At 31.2% G+C, this 20,075-nt stretch overlaps 1 long non-coding RNA gene across 1 annotated transcript; it reads right to left on the minus strand.

Annotated features, from left to right (window-relative positions):
* Positions 1-10,365: 10,365 nt before the first annotated feature.
* On the minus strand, positions 10,366-14,148 carry LOC114425633. Its single transcript, XR_003669258.1, has 3 exons — positions 13,745-14,148; positions 11,455-11,670; positions 10,366-10,569 (listed from the first exon to the last, which is right to left on the minus strand). It is a non-coding gene; the product is annotated as an uncharacterized LOC114425633 (long non-coding RNA).
* Positions 14,149-20,075: the final 5,927 nt, after the last annotated feature.

The following is a 20,075-nucleotide window of genomic DNA, read 5'->3' on the forward strand; positions in this document are numbered from 1 at the left end:
CACCAGATTAGATCACTTATATTGAGACCATAAAAAATGTAAATAACTAATATAAATGTTATAATGTAATATGTAGCCCACATTAATTAATTAATTAATTAGGAATTATAAAATTCCTAACAATCTCCCACTTAGGCTTCATATTAACTTTATCCATTTATACTACAAAAGTCTTTAGGCACGTAATCGTATGTTATTTACTTTTGGACTTCCCTTAAACAATTTGGTCCATCTTATATAATAACAAGGAACCACTGCAGCTTTTATCAAAATCTAACGTGACTAAGCCACAATGATCACCATTGTCACTTATACTTGATGACATAGATCAAATATGGATAAGCGGCATGAAAATAACATGTAATGTGATCTTATTCATGCTCATTTCCAACTAGTCCAAACTTTATTCTTTATAGAGATCAATCCAAAGACAACATAAATATTGCAAACAAAACAAGTTCATAATGAAATGATAAACTTTAACTTTATTTATGTAGAAAATCCAAACAATACAAATATACGAAAAGTATAAGATATAAAACACAAAAGAGACTCCCACTAAACTAAGGTACTATTAGGAATTACACCCATATGAACAGTGTGCTCATGAAAAACTTTAGGTACTAAACCTTTAGTAAGTGGGTCAGCTAGCATGGAATCAGTCCCTATATGTTCTATGGAAATCTGTTTATTCTGATCTCTTTCCTTAACAACCAGAAACTTGATGTCAATGAATTTTGACTTGGTTGTACTCCTATTGTTGTTGGAGTATTGAATTGCTGATTTATTATCACAATAAATCCTCAATGGTCTTTCAATGTCATCGACCACATGTAAACCAGTGACAAAATTTCCTAGCCATATCCCATGGTTGGATGCCTCAAAACAAGTAATGAACTCCACGACCATGGTCGAAGAAGCTACGAGAATCTGTTTAGCATACTTCCAAGAGATAGCTCCTCTAGCCAACATAAATATGTAACAAGATGTGGAGTGTTTGCTGTCTTGACATCCAGAAAAATCAGAGTCTGAGTACCCAATGATCTCTAAATTCTCAGACTTCTGATAAGTGAGCATGTATCCTTTTATTCTCTTCAGGTAATTCATCACACGTTTTGCTGCTTTCCATTGCCGCATTCCAGGATTACTCAAATATCTGCCCAAAACTCCTACCACAAATGCTATATAGGGACAAGTGCAAACTTGAGTGTACATTAGACTTCCTACTACTGACGCATAAGGAAACTTTTGCATCTTTGTTCTTTCAATGTCATTATTGGGGCATTGTTTGAGACTAAATTTGTCTCCTTTGGCTATCGGGGTATCTCCTGGTTTACTATCTTTCATGCCGAATTTATCTAGGACCTTATCAATATAACTCTCTTGTGACAATCTTAGGATACCTTGAGAGCGATCTCTTAGTATCTTAATACCTAACACAAAAGAGGTTTCCCCAAGATCTTTCATTTCAAAAATTTTCATTAGAAATTTTTTTGTCTCTTGTAAGAAGCCTATATCGCTGCTAGCAAGTAGTATATCATCGACATATAATACCAAGAATAAGTATTTACTCTCATTAAACTTGTGATATACACAATCATCAACTATACACAGTTTCAAACCATAGAGGGAACTTGCTAATGACTTAATGGAACTTGTAATACCATTGAGGGGAAGCTTGTTTCAAACCATAGATGGCTTTGTTTAGTTTGCAGACCATAGACTTTGTGTCACCTGATACAAAGTTTTCTAGTTGCACCATATAAATCGTTTCTTCAATGTCACCATTTAGAAACGCAGCCTTAACATCCATCTGATGTAGCTCTAAATCATAATGAGCTATCAGTGCCATTATTGTTCTAAAAGAATCCTTTGAAGATATTGGAGAAAAGGTTTCTTTATAGTCAATTCCTTCCTTTTGAGTGAAACCTTTAGCAACTAGAGGAGCCTTATATCTCTCGACATTGCCCTTTGAATCCCTTTTGGTTTTAAATTTCCATTTGCAAGCAACAGGTTTCACATCTTTAGGCAATTCGATAAGATTCCAAATGGCATTATCTTGCATAGATTTCATCTCATCCTTCATGACATTGATCCAATTTTGAGAGTTAGAACTACACATAGCTTGACAGAAGTTGATTGGATCATCCTTTGTTAAACCAATGTCATCCTCTTATTCTTGGAGAAAGATAATATAATCATCTAGGATTGAACTTCTTCTCTCTCTAATAGATCTCCTTAATGGCACTTCTTGAGGTTGTTGAGGTTTGTTGTATAGGTATTTGAGGGAGAACCTCATCGTTGTTTTGTTCTTGAACAATGTCATTAACAATAACAGGAACATTGCTTTCTATTACTGGAGTTGCTTCTTGAACAACAAAAGGTATGAGGACTTGAGAACTGTCAATAACAGGTTCTTTCTCAAAGACAACATTCCTTTTGTTCTCTTCCTTCCCAAACTCAACTTCCTCAAGAAATCTCGCATTTCCTGTTTCAAAAAAAGATCTTAAAGTGGGATCATAAAACTTATAACCCCGAGAGTGTTCAGCATAGCCAACAAAATAACAGCTAATTGTTCTTGAATCCAACTTTCTTTCATGCGGCCTATAAGGTCAAGCCTCAACCGAACAACCCCAAATATGCAAGTGTTTAATGCTTGGCCTTTTGCCAGTCCAAAGTTCATAAGGGGTTTTGTTAACTACTTTACTTGTCACCCTATTAAGGATGTAAGTTGCGGTCTTCAAGGCTTCTCCCCAAAGCGACTCTAGCAAAGAAGAATGACTAACCATACTTCTCACCATATCCTTAAGAGTTTAGTTTTGTTGTTCCGCTACACCATTCATGCTAGGTTTGCCTGGCATAGTTCTGGACGTTGTTCTCCTGATCCATCATGTCTGCCATAGTACTCACCACCACAATCAAATTTGACAGCCCTAATTTTCTTTCCATGTTGAAGTTCAACTTCAGCCTTGAAACTCTTAAAAATGTCTAGGCATCTCATGTATCAAATATAGGTAACCGTATCTAGAGTAGTCATCTATGAACAAGATAAAATATTGTTATCCATTCCAAGAAGGTGTTGGAGAAGGACCACAAATTTCTATATGTACTAGTTCCAAGATGTCTTTAGCTCTTTTGGCACCTAATTTCCTCATGTTTGTTCGTTTTCTCTTTATGCATTCAACATAGACTTCAAAGTCTAATAAATCTAAAGGTTTAAGAATTTCATGTGACACAAGTCTTTGAATTCTTATTTTGGAGATATGACCTAAGTGTTTGTGTCATAAGGTGGTTGAATTCTCATTTAATTTTCGCTTTGTACCACATGAGTTTGTTTGTAGTATTTCATTATAGGAACAAACAACATCTAACATATATAGATTATCAATTAAAGAACCAGAACCAATCAAATTTGAATTTTGGTAGAGACTAAGTTTATTATTTCCCAATGAACAAGAAAAACCAAATTTCTCCAAACTAGAAATTGAAATCAAATTCCATCCAAAGGACGGTACAACAAAAGTCTCCAATAAATCCAAATAAAATCTAGTTTTCAACTGTAATCTAAAAGTTCCTATAGCCTCCACCACAACCTTTTTGCCATCGCCCACAAATATGAATCATTCATCATCATTTGGCAGTCGGCTCCATAGGCAATCCTGCATGGATACACTTCTGTGAGTAGTAGCACCAGAATCCACCCACCAAGTATCTTTAGATACAAAAGCTAAACTAACTTCAGAACAAAATAGAGTAAGATATTTACCTTTCTTTACACGCCATGCAACATACTTTGGACACTCTTTCTTCATGTGTCTAAACTTCTTGTAGAAGTAGTAGGTAAATTCTTCATTTTTCTTTTGTTTCTTTTGTTGAGAAGACCCTTCCGCAGCACCCTTAATTTTCTTTCTTTTCTTATTCTGAGATGTCAAACTTAAATGAGCACTTTCAGATCTGTCTTTATGCAACCTCTCTTCCTCTTGCACACAGCGAGATATAAGCTCATTAAGGGACCATTTTGTCCTTTTGAGTGTTATAGCTCACTTTGAATTGCCCAAAGTGTGCAGGAAATGAAATCAAAACTAAATGCACGAGCAGGTCTTCATTAAGCTCTAGCTTAAGTGCTTTCAGTTTTGATGTCAAGTTAGACATTTTCATTATGTACTCCCTTATATTACTTTTGCCCTTATACTTCATAGAGATGAGTTTAGCCAAAAGGCTACGTGCCTCCACCTTCTTGTTTTTGGCAAAGTATTGTTCAATTTCCTCAAGAAATTTCTTTGCATTCACTATCAGGAATAGAGCCTTGAAATGCTTTTAGAATTGAGCGTTTCATGATCATAATGCACATCCGATTGGTACAGTTTCAATTTTAAAAATACTAGACATACAAATAAATGGGAAAGATTTGTTATTGCTAAATTTACACCCAAACCGATAACAATAATTATAAAAAAATCATTACTGGTAAGTGAATGAATATTCCAACATTCGAAATAACAAAATTAATTCAGTATATATTATACAAGATTTACTTCTAAAAAAATTTATGTACGTAATGTTGTTTGGGATAAAAAAAAACGCTTTTTTTACATGTGCACAAATATGGTTTTTCTTTTGTTACCAAAGGCACATATGAAAAGGCACAGGCATAAGCACCAATAAAAAAATAGTGCACAGAGGCAGCAGGCACTGGTGCACAAGAAGAAAAAAAAAATATGCGAACAAAAGTGAGGTTGAGAAAAAATACCCAAAGAATTAATTTAGGGTTCATAAAATTTAAAAGATGGATTCATGTAAAAATACACTCTATACTTTAATCCCAATAATCTAACAGTAATGGTGACTCTAATACCACTTGTTGGAATTTTAGGGGATTCTTATAAATACCAATAACCACCATGAACACATTACGTTATATTATCAAGAAGAGTTTTAAGAATACATGGATCCATAATGATTGATGAAGCAGACGCAGCAGAATCCAAAGAACAATCACGAACAATTAGCTAGTTTGATGACCTTCCTTAACCAAATCTCTTTATTCCTTTTGGGACTTTCGTTTTCTCTTCAGATGAGGAAAGGAGAAAATTGTTTATGATTTGATGTATTGGGGACCATAATCGTGCCTCAGGCTTTATACCTATTAGGATTCTCATTATCCCCTAATGGGCCAAATCGGTTTTCGCTCATTAAGCCCATATCAATTTTTTGTTGATAATCTAATAGGCTCACCAGATTAAATCACTTATATTGAAACCATAAAAAATATAAATAACTAATATAAATGTTATAATGTAATATGTATCTCACATTAATTAATTAATTAGGAATTATAAAATTCCTAACAATTTTCAGAATTTTATTTGAACAATTATGAACAAGTGCATGCAAATTTATCAAGAACAAAAAAGAAACGTAAAAATATCAGTGTAAAGAAAACAAAAATCTGGGAAGTTGTTCATGGTCTAAGACATCAAAATTGTTTATCACCTTCAATTATAATAATTTTACAAATAAAAAGTTTCAATTTCAAATTGAATGTGCAAGTTGTTCAGGGGATAAAGTAAGCTTTATTTTTTATTTTGTATTTTTTGAATCTAAGACTTCACCATTAATTTGTAACTAGTGATTCCACAACATGCTTCAACATGGTGGATTTTATGAGCCAATAATATTTTATTTGGCATTCTCCCGGAAAAGAAAATTGTACGCATACTTGTTCACGAACACACTGAAGGCATAGCCGTTCCATGCACACAATGTCCTTCTATGGTGGAGGTATAAAAAAATGAAGAGGTGTTGCACGACAGCGATGATGTGGTGATGTTGTTGACAGGGGTGAAGCGGCAAGTGCGGTGACGCTAGTTGAAACCAGATTTGAGTTTTTAAGATTTGGTTTCAGATCTAGGTGTGATGGAGGTCATGTTTCCCAAACGTGTTTCCAGATCTTTGGGTTTTGGTTGTTGGCTGTTGTGATTCTTGGTGGAGCAGGGGAGGGCGGATCTCAGCAAGTGCGATTGGGGTATTTGAAATTTGATAGCAGGAGAGTTCATATTTTCCAAATATGTTGTTTGTTGAAGAAGAAAAGAGGTTGAAGAAAGGAGCAAAACAGGTTTAACATAAAAAGACTGATTATTTTTTTTGGTTTACTTTTTTTTAAAAGAAAGTTAAAATCTTGGTGTAAGGGGACTAAAACTAATGTAAAAAAAGAGAGAGATATTAAATGAAATAAGGATAAACATCGGAGAGAATTCGTATAATTTACTTTATAATTTAAAATATATTATAACTTATTTCTTATAAATAAACACAGATGTTGCGTTATTTTAGGAAAACTCTAGCATCTACACTCCATTCTTTGATTCTATTTGTTGTAATTAAATCCATCTTTTATTCTATTTCAAATCAAATACTATTATAATTATTTGATTTTTTATCTTTGCTAAAAATTTGGAGACCGTAATTATTCCTAAAACCTAGTATTTCTAAGAATGAGATATAATTATTGCTAGGGACCTTCATTCATTTTGTAACAATAAAATCACTTGCGCAATGTGCAAGTTAAATCTACATACTTTCTCCTTAAAATAATTTTGCCTCTTATAATTTATATTTGACTTAAATATGTTTTGAATTTCTAATAAATTTTTGAATTTTATTTTGTATCCTTAATTTTATTTTAATTTTATGTTGGATCTTGATATATTAAAATTTTTGTCATGGAACTTTGTTGAAAGTAAAATGATAATGTGTCCGTTAAAAAATTTAAAATGTGAATTTATGGTTAAAAACTCAAGGAATCAATTAAAAGTATTATTATCTATATTTTGTTCTTCTTATCCAAACGTTTCATCATATATTATACCAAAATAGATAAACAAAATAAAAGGAAGTTTGTCTTCTTGTGCTTTTTCGGGGAAAACCATTGGCAAGGGCTGCATGGATCACAACCAAAGTGTACAACACAATGACTAGAAGATATCACAGCATGCATACGTTGTAGCTTCGATGACAAACTTGTAACATCATTCTAGCATCTTTATCATCAATCAGTGTCTATCTTTAGTAATATAATTATATTAGAAAATTCATATTTTAAATAAAAATATTCACCTAAAAAATATGTTAAAGTAAATTAAATAATAAAACAAAAATAATTATATTTAATAATATCATTTTCTTTAAAAAATTAAAAAAATAATTTAATAAATAAGCAATTTTAAAACCAATTAAAAAATTATATAATATAATACTTATATTTTATAATATTTTAAATTAAAAAGAAAAACAAAAAGGAGAGAGGAAGTCCCAAGTAGTATATATTGGAAATTAAATTGTAAAGTAATGTAGATTGAAAAAAAGTAAAAGAAGGTGTATTTACGAAAAAAAACTGAGAAGATGTATTTACGGAAAAAAAAAAAACCTCTAAATATGTTGGTTACATTGTTACTTTAGTTGGAAATGATGCCTGGAACAAACATCTAGTCTACTAAATGATTGTAAAGAGTAAAGACCATAGTGAATGCATGTAGTGTAGCTCCTGTGGTCCTTGATGAATTCACGTATGCTGTAAATTATATTATAGGTACTCACATTTGAAAGAAGAAGCCTAGATACTTTTGTTTTTTCTCCTCTTATACCTCTATATCTAAAATATAATTGAAAAACACAGATGAAATGTGGCAAAAATATAATAAGTTAACCAATTAGTCTTTGCAATTTTAATGTGTTCCTGGGTACCAATATTAAATTGTACGACTTTGAAATCAAAAGCAACTATTGAAAACACCCTAACAAAACATGCACCAAACTTTTTTTATTTATTTCAAATGGACATCTAAGCCTTTGCCAACTAGTGAATGCATCGTTATGCATTAATTTGACAATCTTCGGGCCTGTTTAAATTAACTTCTCTATAATCACTTATAAGAGAAGAAAATAAGAAGGAAAAATATAATGCAATCAAGTGAAATGAGAAACATAAGTATAATTGTATAAAGCGTGTTGAAACAAACCTGAAATTTTTTTTTCTCAAAGAGGGCTTCAAACACACTTTTATATATGTTGCTAATGAAGTTATCAACTACTGATCACTAAAGGCTATGAATTAAAGGCTAAGTCTACGGTCTAAGTACAAGACTACAGAAAGATGGGGAAAAAAATTTATGGAACATATGAAAACGTTCGAAGGTTGTTTTGAGCGTGACTTCACTACTAGAAAAAACGCTTTTAACATCAGTTATTTTGGACATTCAACATCGGTTTTGAATCGATGTTGAAACTACCGACGTTAAAAGTATCAATGTTAACATCGATTATGAAAATCGATGTTAAAGTACACTATACGACATCGATTTCCTTGGAAACCGATGTCGTATTAAAAGAAATAAACAAAAAAATGTAAAATATGCAAAAATCAACATCGATTTTGTTAAAAACCGATATTGTGGTGCACTCACAACATCGGCTTTTAAAAAAATCGATGTTGTCGTGCAAAAAACAACAATTTTTAGAAGAAAAAAAAACCAATGTTAAATTGTGTATTCTGAAACACTTTCTACATTGGTTCTAAGAAAACTGATGTTGAATGTATTTACGATATCGGTTTTGGCCAAAACCAATGTAGTAAAGCTACTTTCTACATTAGTTTTAGTGATTTTGTTTTTTTACAAATTTTTTAAACATTTTGTTTTTTTAACAATGAACCAACCACAACTAATTTAAAAAATATATATTAATTTTATTTTGATATAAATGTTATACCTAACTAAATAAATGCAAACACTAAATTTAAACTCGATCAACTTCATATGAATAATAATCTATGAAATCAGATCATATAACCAACAATAAATTGATAAAATTCAAAATTAACTTTATATGCTTTATTTTTCGCCTCGAGCTTGCAGTTCCTCTCCTCATAGATTTGTTTTTCGTTTGGGTCAAATGTTGAGGCATGGATTGGGCTAAAAAATAAAATTGGGGACGTGTATTAATCATAAAGTTGGTAATTGTTAAAAAAAAGTATTAGTTAGGTGAGATTCTTATATGAATTAGGACTAAATATTTAAACTAATTCACTCGATAATTAATTTTCATTGTCCTACATCTAAATCACTACATATACAAATATATTCAATGTTTTATACTAAAATTTAAGCCTAGTCCTTTATTTATAAGAAAAAAAAAAGAAAGAGAAACATTTATATACATCGAATTTCAAGGTTGTCAAGTAATCAAGAGAAAACAAAGCCTATTAGTAGTAGTCCTTGAATGAAGGGACTTTTAAGTTCTCAAGTTCTTAAGTTAACCGAGGACTTATATAAGTAGACTGTTGGCAGCAACAATAAGAAAACTCTACTATATATATATATATATATATATATATCATCAAGATCACAAACTATTAAGTTGAAATTATCAAGATGAGAAAATCTCTTTAAATAGGCCAACATTCCTGCCTCTAAATAGGTTAATGGACCTAAGTTTTGTAGGTTAGCTGGTCTAAGCCTTTAAATATACTAAAAAGTATATCATCTCAAAAGATTATAATAAAAATTTAATATTATAATATAACAATAATATTATTATTAAATTATTAATGCTTAGGCACAAATAGCTTTTTAATGGCCAAAAGCCTCACCTTTAAATCAAATAGACTTTTTAAAAAGTTTTGACCTAACTTCTTTATTAAGATCAGTCTATTAGGCCATCGGTTTTATTCAACATTCATATGAGAAATCAAGTATAAAGGGTCTCTCAAAATCAAAAAAACTTGGCAAAGGCAAAAAATGAGAATAAAACCTAAATAACAGTTGCAAAGCCAATCAATAAACACACGAAATAATTCAGCACAAAACTTGATCTAACATTAAATCAATCTGGATTTTGAAATTTTTTTTCTTACCCGTAATGTTGTATTTCCAGCCACTTCCATATCAGTATCACCACACTACTAGAAAATAAGGTTTTTACATCGGTTATTTAAGACTTTCAACATCGGTTATTAATCGATGTTGAAACTACCGATGTTAAAAGTAATATCGTTAACATCAGTTTTTCAAAACCGATGTCAACTAATAAATACAACATCGGTTATTTAAATAGCCGATGTTAGATGATATGAATTATGAAAAAAGAAAGTTATAAATCTACATGTAAACATCGGTTTTTTAAAAAACCGATGTTAACTGGCACTAACAACATCGGTTTTTTAAAAAACCGATGTTGTTTTAGAACACTTTTTTTTAATATATTGTCTATTTTTTCAATAAACCCAAAATTAACCTACAAATTTTAAAACCAGACCACACAACATATAATTTTCATTCTGTTTTGAATCAGCTTTTACTAGAAATTCCATGAGAAATTACTAATTACTATGAATTAAAAGCATATTTAATGTTGAGACATGAATTGTAAAAAATGTAAAGTAAATATAAACTACAATTTCAAAATTGCCTAAACATCTTAAGTTTCATGTTTAAGTTTCATATAGTACTTTGCCCACTGAATGCGAAGCGCCTTCAATCTCTCTGGTTCCAATGGTCTAGCATCGGTAAAATACTGCATGATATAATAAAACATAAGTTAATAATATAATAACAATCATAACAAAATGAAATTTGGTGAATTAAAAATTACCATTTCCCAATTATTCTTAAAATTTCCTAAGATTATAGTTGACATCCAGTGCATGACGTAATACACACAAAATTAATTTGATTCAAGGATTTAAATACAAAAATAGTAAAACAGTAGAAGTTACACAAGCAACCTGGATACTATTTAGTATATACAATATAAGAATAGAAAATTTCAAATATAAGGCAATGGCACATTGCACATGCACACACAAAAATTTAATTTAATTTTATAGTTTTTAATAAATTTTAATTAATAATAGAGAGTGTGTTTCAAAGAACAATTACTAACACCCCTCTTAAACTAAAACATGCCTCTTAAACTAAAACATGAACAACAGTTAAAGATATAAATTGATAAACAATAGTAGTATTTTATGTTCTTTTATATTCACCTTTTTATGATGATGAATTTCATAAAGAAATATTAAAAAATATTTTTTAATATAAGCACATTACCTCTTTATTTTAAAAAAAAAAATCTTAAAAGTGTGTGTGTGTGTGTTAAGTTTATTTTTCCAAAACTTAACAAATATATTTTTTGTTATAGAGTAATACTGTATGCCTATACATATACGTGTTGGCTCAAGTGTCTTAGTTAACAAAAATAACATTTTAATTAAATAATTAATGAGTGTGTGCTAGATGTATGTGTAAAATAGAATTCAATTTTAATTATCAATGTCTGAAGCTAGCTACAACACTTCAAAAGGAAAGGAAAAGTGGCATTGCTTCATATAGGTAGCTATATGTATACTACAGAGATAAACATGGCATGGAAATAAACTAAGATGTATATATGACTTACATGGGAAGCAACAAAATATGCGATCAGGTTAAGTGTGATACCCCACCAAACGGTTCCAAAAATGTAGTCAGAGAGGTCTTGCATGCGACGTAAGAGGCAAACAGAGTGATACATTTTGGGAAGGTATTGAAAGAGGAACATAATTAAGAACACTGTCACCACCAACGTAATTGATTCTTTCTTCAACAGGAACGAAATTGTCACCCATAGCACAATCTGCAAATCACAAAAACAAAAATGGAAATATTTTCATGCTAGTTTTTAGTTTTTAAATTTTTTTCCGCACCAGTTATAAATTATATGCCAATTTTTACATATATTAATAATGTGTACAAATTGCTTAACAGCAAGTATAGTCAACAAAGATGTTCCCATTAACTATGTAATACGCTGTTAACAAGGAAAGTGTAAGTCTTTAACTAGTGTAAAATTGCCATACAAAAATTTGTGTACATCATATATCAGCGTCGTTACCATCTAAAAAAGTATGAAGTTAAATCTTCAAAATTAAATACAAGTTCGATAAAAAAATACATATGGACTTGCTCTGTATATATGCAACAATCTTGAGGACCACATGTTCTCTAAATGAAAAAGACATGCAACTCAGTACAAATGTATTAGGTGATCATCACTCTATATGCTATAATAAAAATAAAAAATAAAAAGTCGACTAAAAAAATATAAATAAAATGTAATAGCAGGAATAATTAAGTATTGTTTAGTATATATCTATATATGAATTTGAGGCACGCCTGACTATTGGCAAAGTTAGTGAAAAATGTTGTGTTTATGTCATCCATTTCCGTCATGCTGACACAAGTAGCGGGGGCTACCTTCTAAGGATAATGACAAGAATCTCTCTTCTAATATGGGCTTAATATATAATGCAAACACAAAATGCAAGTCATACAACCTGGTTATCTTTTACTTTGTTTCTATACTACAGATGTATCCTCATACAAAGTATGTAAAACTTCAGACTATATTGAATGTCAATGCAAGATGCCTGTGTTTGATACCTAGGTAGCAGACACCCCATATTCTGGCCTTAAATCCCCATCCAAAAACATGCAAGAATCTCAAATGCACAACTAAATTAAGAATCAAGACTCAAGACAACTCTTTTCTTATAGATTACCAGTTTAGCCATTCATCACACAAATCTAAGAATATAAAGTGGTTTTGAATTATGATACAAAATACACGCATTATTTTAAACCCATGCAAATTAAACCTTGGCAATGGCATCAAATACATAATGATTTGGATACAACTTAAAGTGACATAACCCCATTGTTACTGAAGGAAGGCCACACCAGTAGCATGTTTATTCAAGAAGAAAAAAAGGGAAAGGTGCGTTATAAAGTAGAGAAATGAGTTAGAGGTACCATTGGCAGATTATTGATCTAACATCAGAGGAATTGAGAGGTCAAGAATTATGTTCAAAGGAGGTCATGTATACAAAGGTTGTTACAAGCAAGAGGGTGATAAATAATAGAGTTAGGGTTATTGGAAGGTACAACTATTTTCTTTGGATTCTGGCTATTAACTTGGGGGAAAAAATTGCAAAGTAGTTATCCTGGTTATCTTTTACTTTGTTTCTATACTACATCAAATGTCTAAGGGAAATTTTAGTCATAACCATTTTCCCATGGAGAGCAGTTAATCAAGAACATGGATAGGTCTACAATCTGTCCCTATACCTAGGGGCAGAACGATAATCTTTAAATGTGGGAGTATTAATATAGAAGGGAAAAAAACAGACAACCATTTTGGGGAGCCACCAGTCCCTATCTAGGTACACCCTAGCTATACCCAGGCATCCAAGACTCTAATGCGCCAAATTATAAACCAATAAAGTTAGACACTTACAAAATAAACACTTATATAATTTCCTATCCTCATAACCTTACAATAACCAAAAAGTACCGGAATATGAAAGCTATTATGCAAAAAGCATACATGATGACATATCTCACAAGTTATGTCTCTTTTCTCATCACACCAATGCTGGACACACTTTCGTAAACCCACTAATATAATTATATTAAGCGCATGCTTGGTTTTCAGTTGGGACCCCCCTCAAAAAGTAAAACTAAAAAAGCTTCAATTTTGCCTTGAAAGTTAGTTTGCAAAATGAAACTCATTCAAACTCAAGTTTGCAAACTTTAATCCAAACATACTCTAAGTAAGCAAAAAACATATACAAAAAATTTGTTAAACACATTTTGATCATGGCAGCATCTAGAAACCAGAATAGTGCATACACACACAACAAAGTCACAACCTCGTCATCGCCCTCGCCGTCGTAATCCTGCAATGGTGAGGTGTCGGAGCTCCCGGCGACGTCGGCATCCACGACGGCCGAAGGTGGAGATGGTTTGGAAGGCACCTAGGCCGTCTTCGCCACCGGATCAATGGGGACAGGGCACGCGAGACGGTCAACGAACACCACCAAGTGATCGCTCATTAGAAAAACGAATCTCGAATCGAAAACCCTAACAAAACAAAAACAAAGAACAAAAATTCACAATTTCAAACTGAAAAATTAGTGGAAATCGTGGAATCGTGTCACACAGAACATAGATCCCGCGATTTTCCCGAGAAAATGAGAGAAAAATATTATAGGAAAGTGGAAATCGTGAGAAAGAGAGAGAAATGCAATTGAAAGTGTGGTTTTTTGTGTTGCATTGCGTGTTTCGTTCTTCTTGTTTTAGTCTTATAGTGTCGTTATACTCAATGTATTGATTTTTTCTAAGGGTACTCAATGTACTGATATACTTTTATAAAAACTAATCATTAATAAAATAATACATATTCAATAATTTTAAACTATTTGAGAAAAATGAATACATTAATAACTGTGATTTTTCATTATTATTTGAATTATCAATTATCAACAATGGCCATAAAAAAATTGTACTAGAAATTATTTAGTGTCATTAAACTATTCTGGTATTAATGTATAAAAAAGCTATTTTGTTTGACATTAATAATATGAGGAAGTGTTACTCGCTAGTATGTAAGTTATAATCTAATTTTTGAAATCCAACACACTTAATTTTTTTATATAAAAAAACAAAAAAAAAAAACAATGTCATTCAAATTCATTTATGCATATATTCCTAAAATATATATAATTTTATTTAATGCATTTACTAAAATATAGTAATTTAATTTGTTTATTCTTTCTCTTCAAAACCCAAAATTGTTTATTCTTAATCCACACATTTATTTATTTTGTCTAATTCCAATTTTAAAGAACCATATTATAAATGGGTATTTACTAGCTTTCTTATAAAAAAAAACCCACCATTTTATCATGAAAGATGTAATTTGTAACATTTTTCATTTTTGATTTTTTGGCATCTCTCACTATCAAATTTCATGCCGTGGTACTTCACTCAACATTCTTGTTGATCAAAACCTTACACCGATAAAAAAACTCCTTAGGTAATCCTTTCCAATACTTCGAAAATAAGTTCTACTAAAAAGTATATGCATATTGTTAATACAAGTAATACCAATTAATTTATTTAAGTCATTTTCAATGGTAAAATCTCATACATGTATAGACATCTTCAACGGTAAAAATTGTCATCTTCAACGGTAAACTCTACTATTAAAAATAGTTTTTTTTTTCAAATGAACTAATATGCAATAATTAATATAAATGTGTGTTATATTTAAATGATAATCATGAAATAATAAAATTAAAATTATAAAATTTATTTTAAAAATTTAGTTTAACTTTTAAATGCTTACCTTTTGAATTTGTTATCGTTTATTAATTATTATATTTTTTAATTAAAATATAATTAATAACTCAATATATGATTTTTTTGAAAAATATATAAATAATTAAAGAAAAAGAGTTTATATTAACATCGATTATTTTAAAATCGATGTTGCAAGTGTTTGACGACATCGGTTTTAAAATAACCAATGTTAAAATCGCACTAAATTGAATTGTTAACATTGGTTATTTAAAAATCGATGTTGTCAAGTACTTACAACATCAGTTTTAAAATAACCGATATTAAAATTGCACTAAATCGAGCTATTAACATCGATTATTTGAAAACCGATGTTTTATATATATATATATATAATAAAAACTCCAAGGATAGCACATACACAGTACAGATTCAAAACCAGCACCCATATAATCCCTTATTGTGTAAAGACAATGTAATTATCGCTTGTTTTCTTTTCTTAATAAGGCAAAGCTTTTATGGACCAAAGCTTTTTGTGCTGCCAAAGTTGTATTTCTTACGAAGCAAAATGTACTCAATGTAGCATGGAACCAAATGAATACCAAAGCGATAAGTGATACGTTCCTTTTAATTCTACCTTAATTTTCTTTTTAATAAAACTAATATATTATGAGGAAATAGTATAAGTAAAGTGTAAAATTCAATTACAAGCTATCATCATATGATATATAATATATGATAAGCTTATTAATTCTTATTAAATATATCAATAATGATTTTTAAACAGTTAATAATATAATTATTTTCACACAAACAATAAATAGAAATTAAACTGATATTTTATTTCATTATATTTTTAAAATTCTTTCATATTGGTCTAATTAATTAATGGTGGCAAATCACGATTGGGATCGGCTACATCTGGATTAGATCAATATCCATTTTATGTAACATATGTCAAATTTGATTGGATGAACCCAACTCTACTATCCACTTCAAGTCACGTTAGTTGCAGCCCATTTCAGAATGTCATGGAAGCTGTAAGAATACACAATGGAAACATAAAAGTATTGTACAGAAGCAATAATTTACAAGATGGGTGGATCAATGCTTAACTATATCTATCAAGTATAAGCAAGCATACCTATCACCCTGCTCTATAACACTAATTGCCTTAACTATATCATTTTACTACTTTCACTCCCTATGTTCAAATGACACACTTGCAATCCAAGCCATCAACATTTTTTCTTAAAATAAAATGCATATTCATCTAAATAGATATGTTCTTTTTTCTACCATACAAAATTAGTAAGAAAGCCAATAGAATGGAACTTGGGTTACAATATGATAATAAGCATATAATTATCTAACTGGAATTGGTTTTCCTCAAAGATAAGTATCATAGTTGACAATATCTCAAACAGAGAAACTTTACAGGTTAATTCTAATGCTAAAAATAAGAAAAATGATGCATGGAATTTGTCAATTGTTATCAATTTATTTGGGGGAAAACATAAACGCAGTATTAATTAAAATTCAATGTAAATTTACTCACTTCTTTTGAACGTAAACATATTCATCAGTTTCATCCCGTATGTCTCCCTTGTGAACGAAAAAACAGGTCGCAATCAGCATGGAAATAGAAAAGATGAGTACTGGTGGTGTCAATAATGGAAAACATCATAAGCTTGATATTTCAAAAATTGGTGAAACATTTCACTAAAATCCTAAGGGTCAAGTTGAATAGTTGGTAGCTAAAAAATTTAAGATATTAGATTGCAAACCAACAATTTGACTCAATTATATCTACCTTATGGATAATAAGGTCCTAACACAAGTAAAACCAATCTTAAACCAGCTTCCCTTTATTTTTCTCTCCTAAACATAACCATGTTTGTTACCATCAACTAAAAAAGAGAAAAGTTGTCTTATCTTTCTAATAGGAATATGAAACTATGAAGTTTTTTGTGTTATCGACATGAAATTAGAAAAACAAATGAAGTTATAGGACGAACCACTGCGTTAAACTGTAAAAGTTTCTCCATGACATCTTCTATTGTGATGATGCTAGTAACCTCCTCATCAATAACATCTGGAAGAGAATTTAATTGTTCTTGTGAGAGATATTCATTTCCTTGTTCCCACCGACTGGATTCTTGACCTACTTCCAAGATATTTTTTTAATGTTGGACTATGAAATTCCACAACACTAGAGTTTAAAGGGATTCATGTACATGACTTCTCTGAATTATCTATTTCCCTTTAGAAAGAATGTATTACAGAGGTGAATTCTGCAATACCTACATAGCTATGTCCAACTCCACAGAGGTGAATTGATTAAATATCTAAAACCACAATGAATAGCAATTGAGAAGGGAAATAGATAAGAGTACCTTAACAATTGCAACATATGGCTTTTGGCTTTTATCCTCGGGTACAAGAAAAACAGGATCATCCTGCAAAATTGAAACGAGTTTTGGTGTTCAAATCCCTAAATTCGGAATAATTGAGGAGAAAAAAGCTATGGAGCTTACGAGAGTATATTGTATGCCATTGAACTCAAATGGGTTTGCCAAGAAGCTTAGCGTCCTCCGTAAGCTGAGGCAGTTATGGCATTCTTGTCATCATCGTTATCTTTCTCGATAAGCCTCATCTTCTTCCTCGTGTGTTGAGGACGCGATGCCTCATCTTCATCGTCGCTCGTTGCCAACCTTCGTGACTAGAACTATGACTGTCAAACTAGATCTATGATCGCCGCTGCTCCCGCTTTTCTTTGCGGCTTCGGTCTCCATTTTCTTCTCAGCAACTATGCAGAGCTTGAGAGTGACGTTGGCGTTGAAGTGATACTTTTGCATCTGGATGACGGGGATCTAGCTGAGGCGGCGAAGGTGACATTGTAGTTAGAGGATGTGAAGGTGAGGTGCGCGAGGTGGTCATCGATGATTGCGTTGGCACCATTGTTCTGAACAAGATTTTATAGAACATAATCCCTTAATAGATGAGAGACAGTGCGCAACATCAGTTAAAAGTATATTTTTTAGTAGTGCTTGCTTCTTGCTACCATGAGAACATAGAGAGTAGTGCAGGACTTTTATTTATATTGCTCGATTGTTTTAGAATTATGTAGAATTAAATTTGATAGAATTGATATTGATGAGTTGAATGTGATAGGGAATGTATACCTAAATTAATCTTGACCAAAAAATTTACATTGAAACACGTGTACGGTGTGAAGAATTGATTTATGGCGTAAATCACTACTAAAAATAATTTTTTACGACGCATATTTGACGATGTTTCTCATAAAACCATCTTAATATATAAGGAACTGACAATTTCGTGAACACCAGATTTTTCAATGAAGACAATTTTACAAAATCCGTCTTTAAATGATGTTTTCAACGACAGTCATGTATAAAACCGTTATTGAAACCAATGTAGGAAAAAACCGGTGGCATTTTTGCAATTAAGTTCAATTTATTTAAGACAATTTTTCTAAAACCATCTGTTAACCATGATTTTTTTGAAACTGCCTTTGATTTTATGCTAACAAAGACAGTCTTATGAAAATTGTCTTCAACTTTATATAGTTCTCAGTCTCTCTACCCATGAATCCCTTACTCTCATGCCCTGGCCTCACTCTCGTTGTGCAATTTCGACTCTCTTCCCACGAATCCCTTACTCTTGCGCCCTGGCCGCAACCTTCAACAACAATATCTGGTTCACTCTACCTCACTCTATGTCACTCTCGTCGGTCCATGACAACGCTTCCCTCTATTGCCTGGTCAGTACTCAACTTTGCTTGAATGGTTGATTAGAGGGAAGATACTGATACTAGTTTACAACATGGAAACTTGTTCATGTTTTTAGGGAGACTTCATTTGACTTGATAACCTAGTTTGTAGCTCTAGATTGTGAAGCTGTGATTGGGTTATTGATTCCATTTTGTTTTTGTTTGTTTAAAGTGTTCTTGTGATCCTCTGTGACAACCTTAGCATTGTGTTTGTCTCTTTTAACCCTAGTGCTACATGTGAGACACAAACATATGGAGCTTAACCCTTTTAGGTGTGACTGCTACTCGTCAAAGCTAAAGACTGGTCTTATATTGCAGCACTGGTTGTTGTCAACTTGTGATAGTCCTATTTATAGATTCATTTACATCATACAGTGTGCATGTGTGTTTATATTAATCCTGTTGAGTTTGTTATGTTGCTCTTCACTGGAACACGAAGGTTTTCCTAGCTTTATTGCTATGTAGGTTAAATGCATTCTATGATAGAAAAAATATATGATATTGAAGGGGTTAGGGTCTAAAGAAGAGAAACTATATGTGTAGAAAAGAGAAATATATGTATCTAAAAAATAAATATAACAATTGATTTAGATTTTGTAAACAAGAAAATAATTTTTGGAATCTCAAATATTGAATATGCATCTCCATTCATGAAGTAGCTGAAGTCATTTTTTTAATGGATTAGTTGCATATTGAAAATTAAAGTGAATATTATTATGGGAAGACTATGTTATTTATGATCCTCTATGATCTATATAAAAAATGTTTGATTATGTTTACTGACATGAAGAGGCAACTGTATTTATGTTCATTATATTAGATAATTAGTCCAAGATGATTTTGTTAGAGATCTGATAATCCACAAGTTAGCTATTTGATTTAGTAAGTTATGTTCACTATGACAATGTGTACTACCATTGGCACTAGTATGTTTACATTCCAGCGTGGTTCACTTTATCTGCTTTTCATATTTGGACTTAAAAATCTTGTTTTTCTACTACACTAGACTGTTCCTTTTTTTATTTTTATAATATCCCAAGAGACATGAGGAACCTTAATCTAATTTGCAACCTGATTTATAATAGACATGAGCACATTTTTTTAAT

The sequence above is a fragment of the Glycine soja genome, chromosome 9, assembly GCF_004193775.1.
Source record: "Glycine soja cultivar W05 chromosome 9, ASM419377v2, whole genome shotgun sequence".
Classification (NCBI taxonomy): domain Eukaryota; kingdom Viridiplantae; phylum Streptophyta; class Magnoliopsida; order Fabales; family Fabaceae; genus Glycine; species Glycine soja.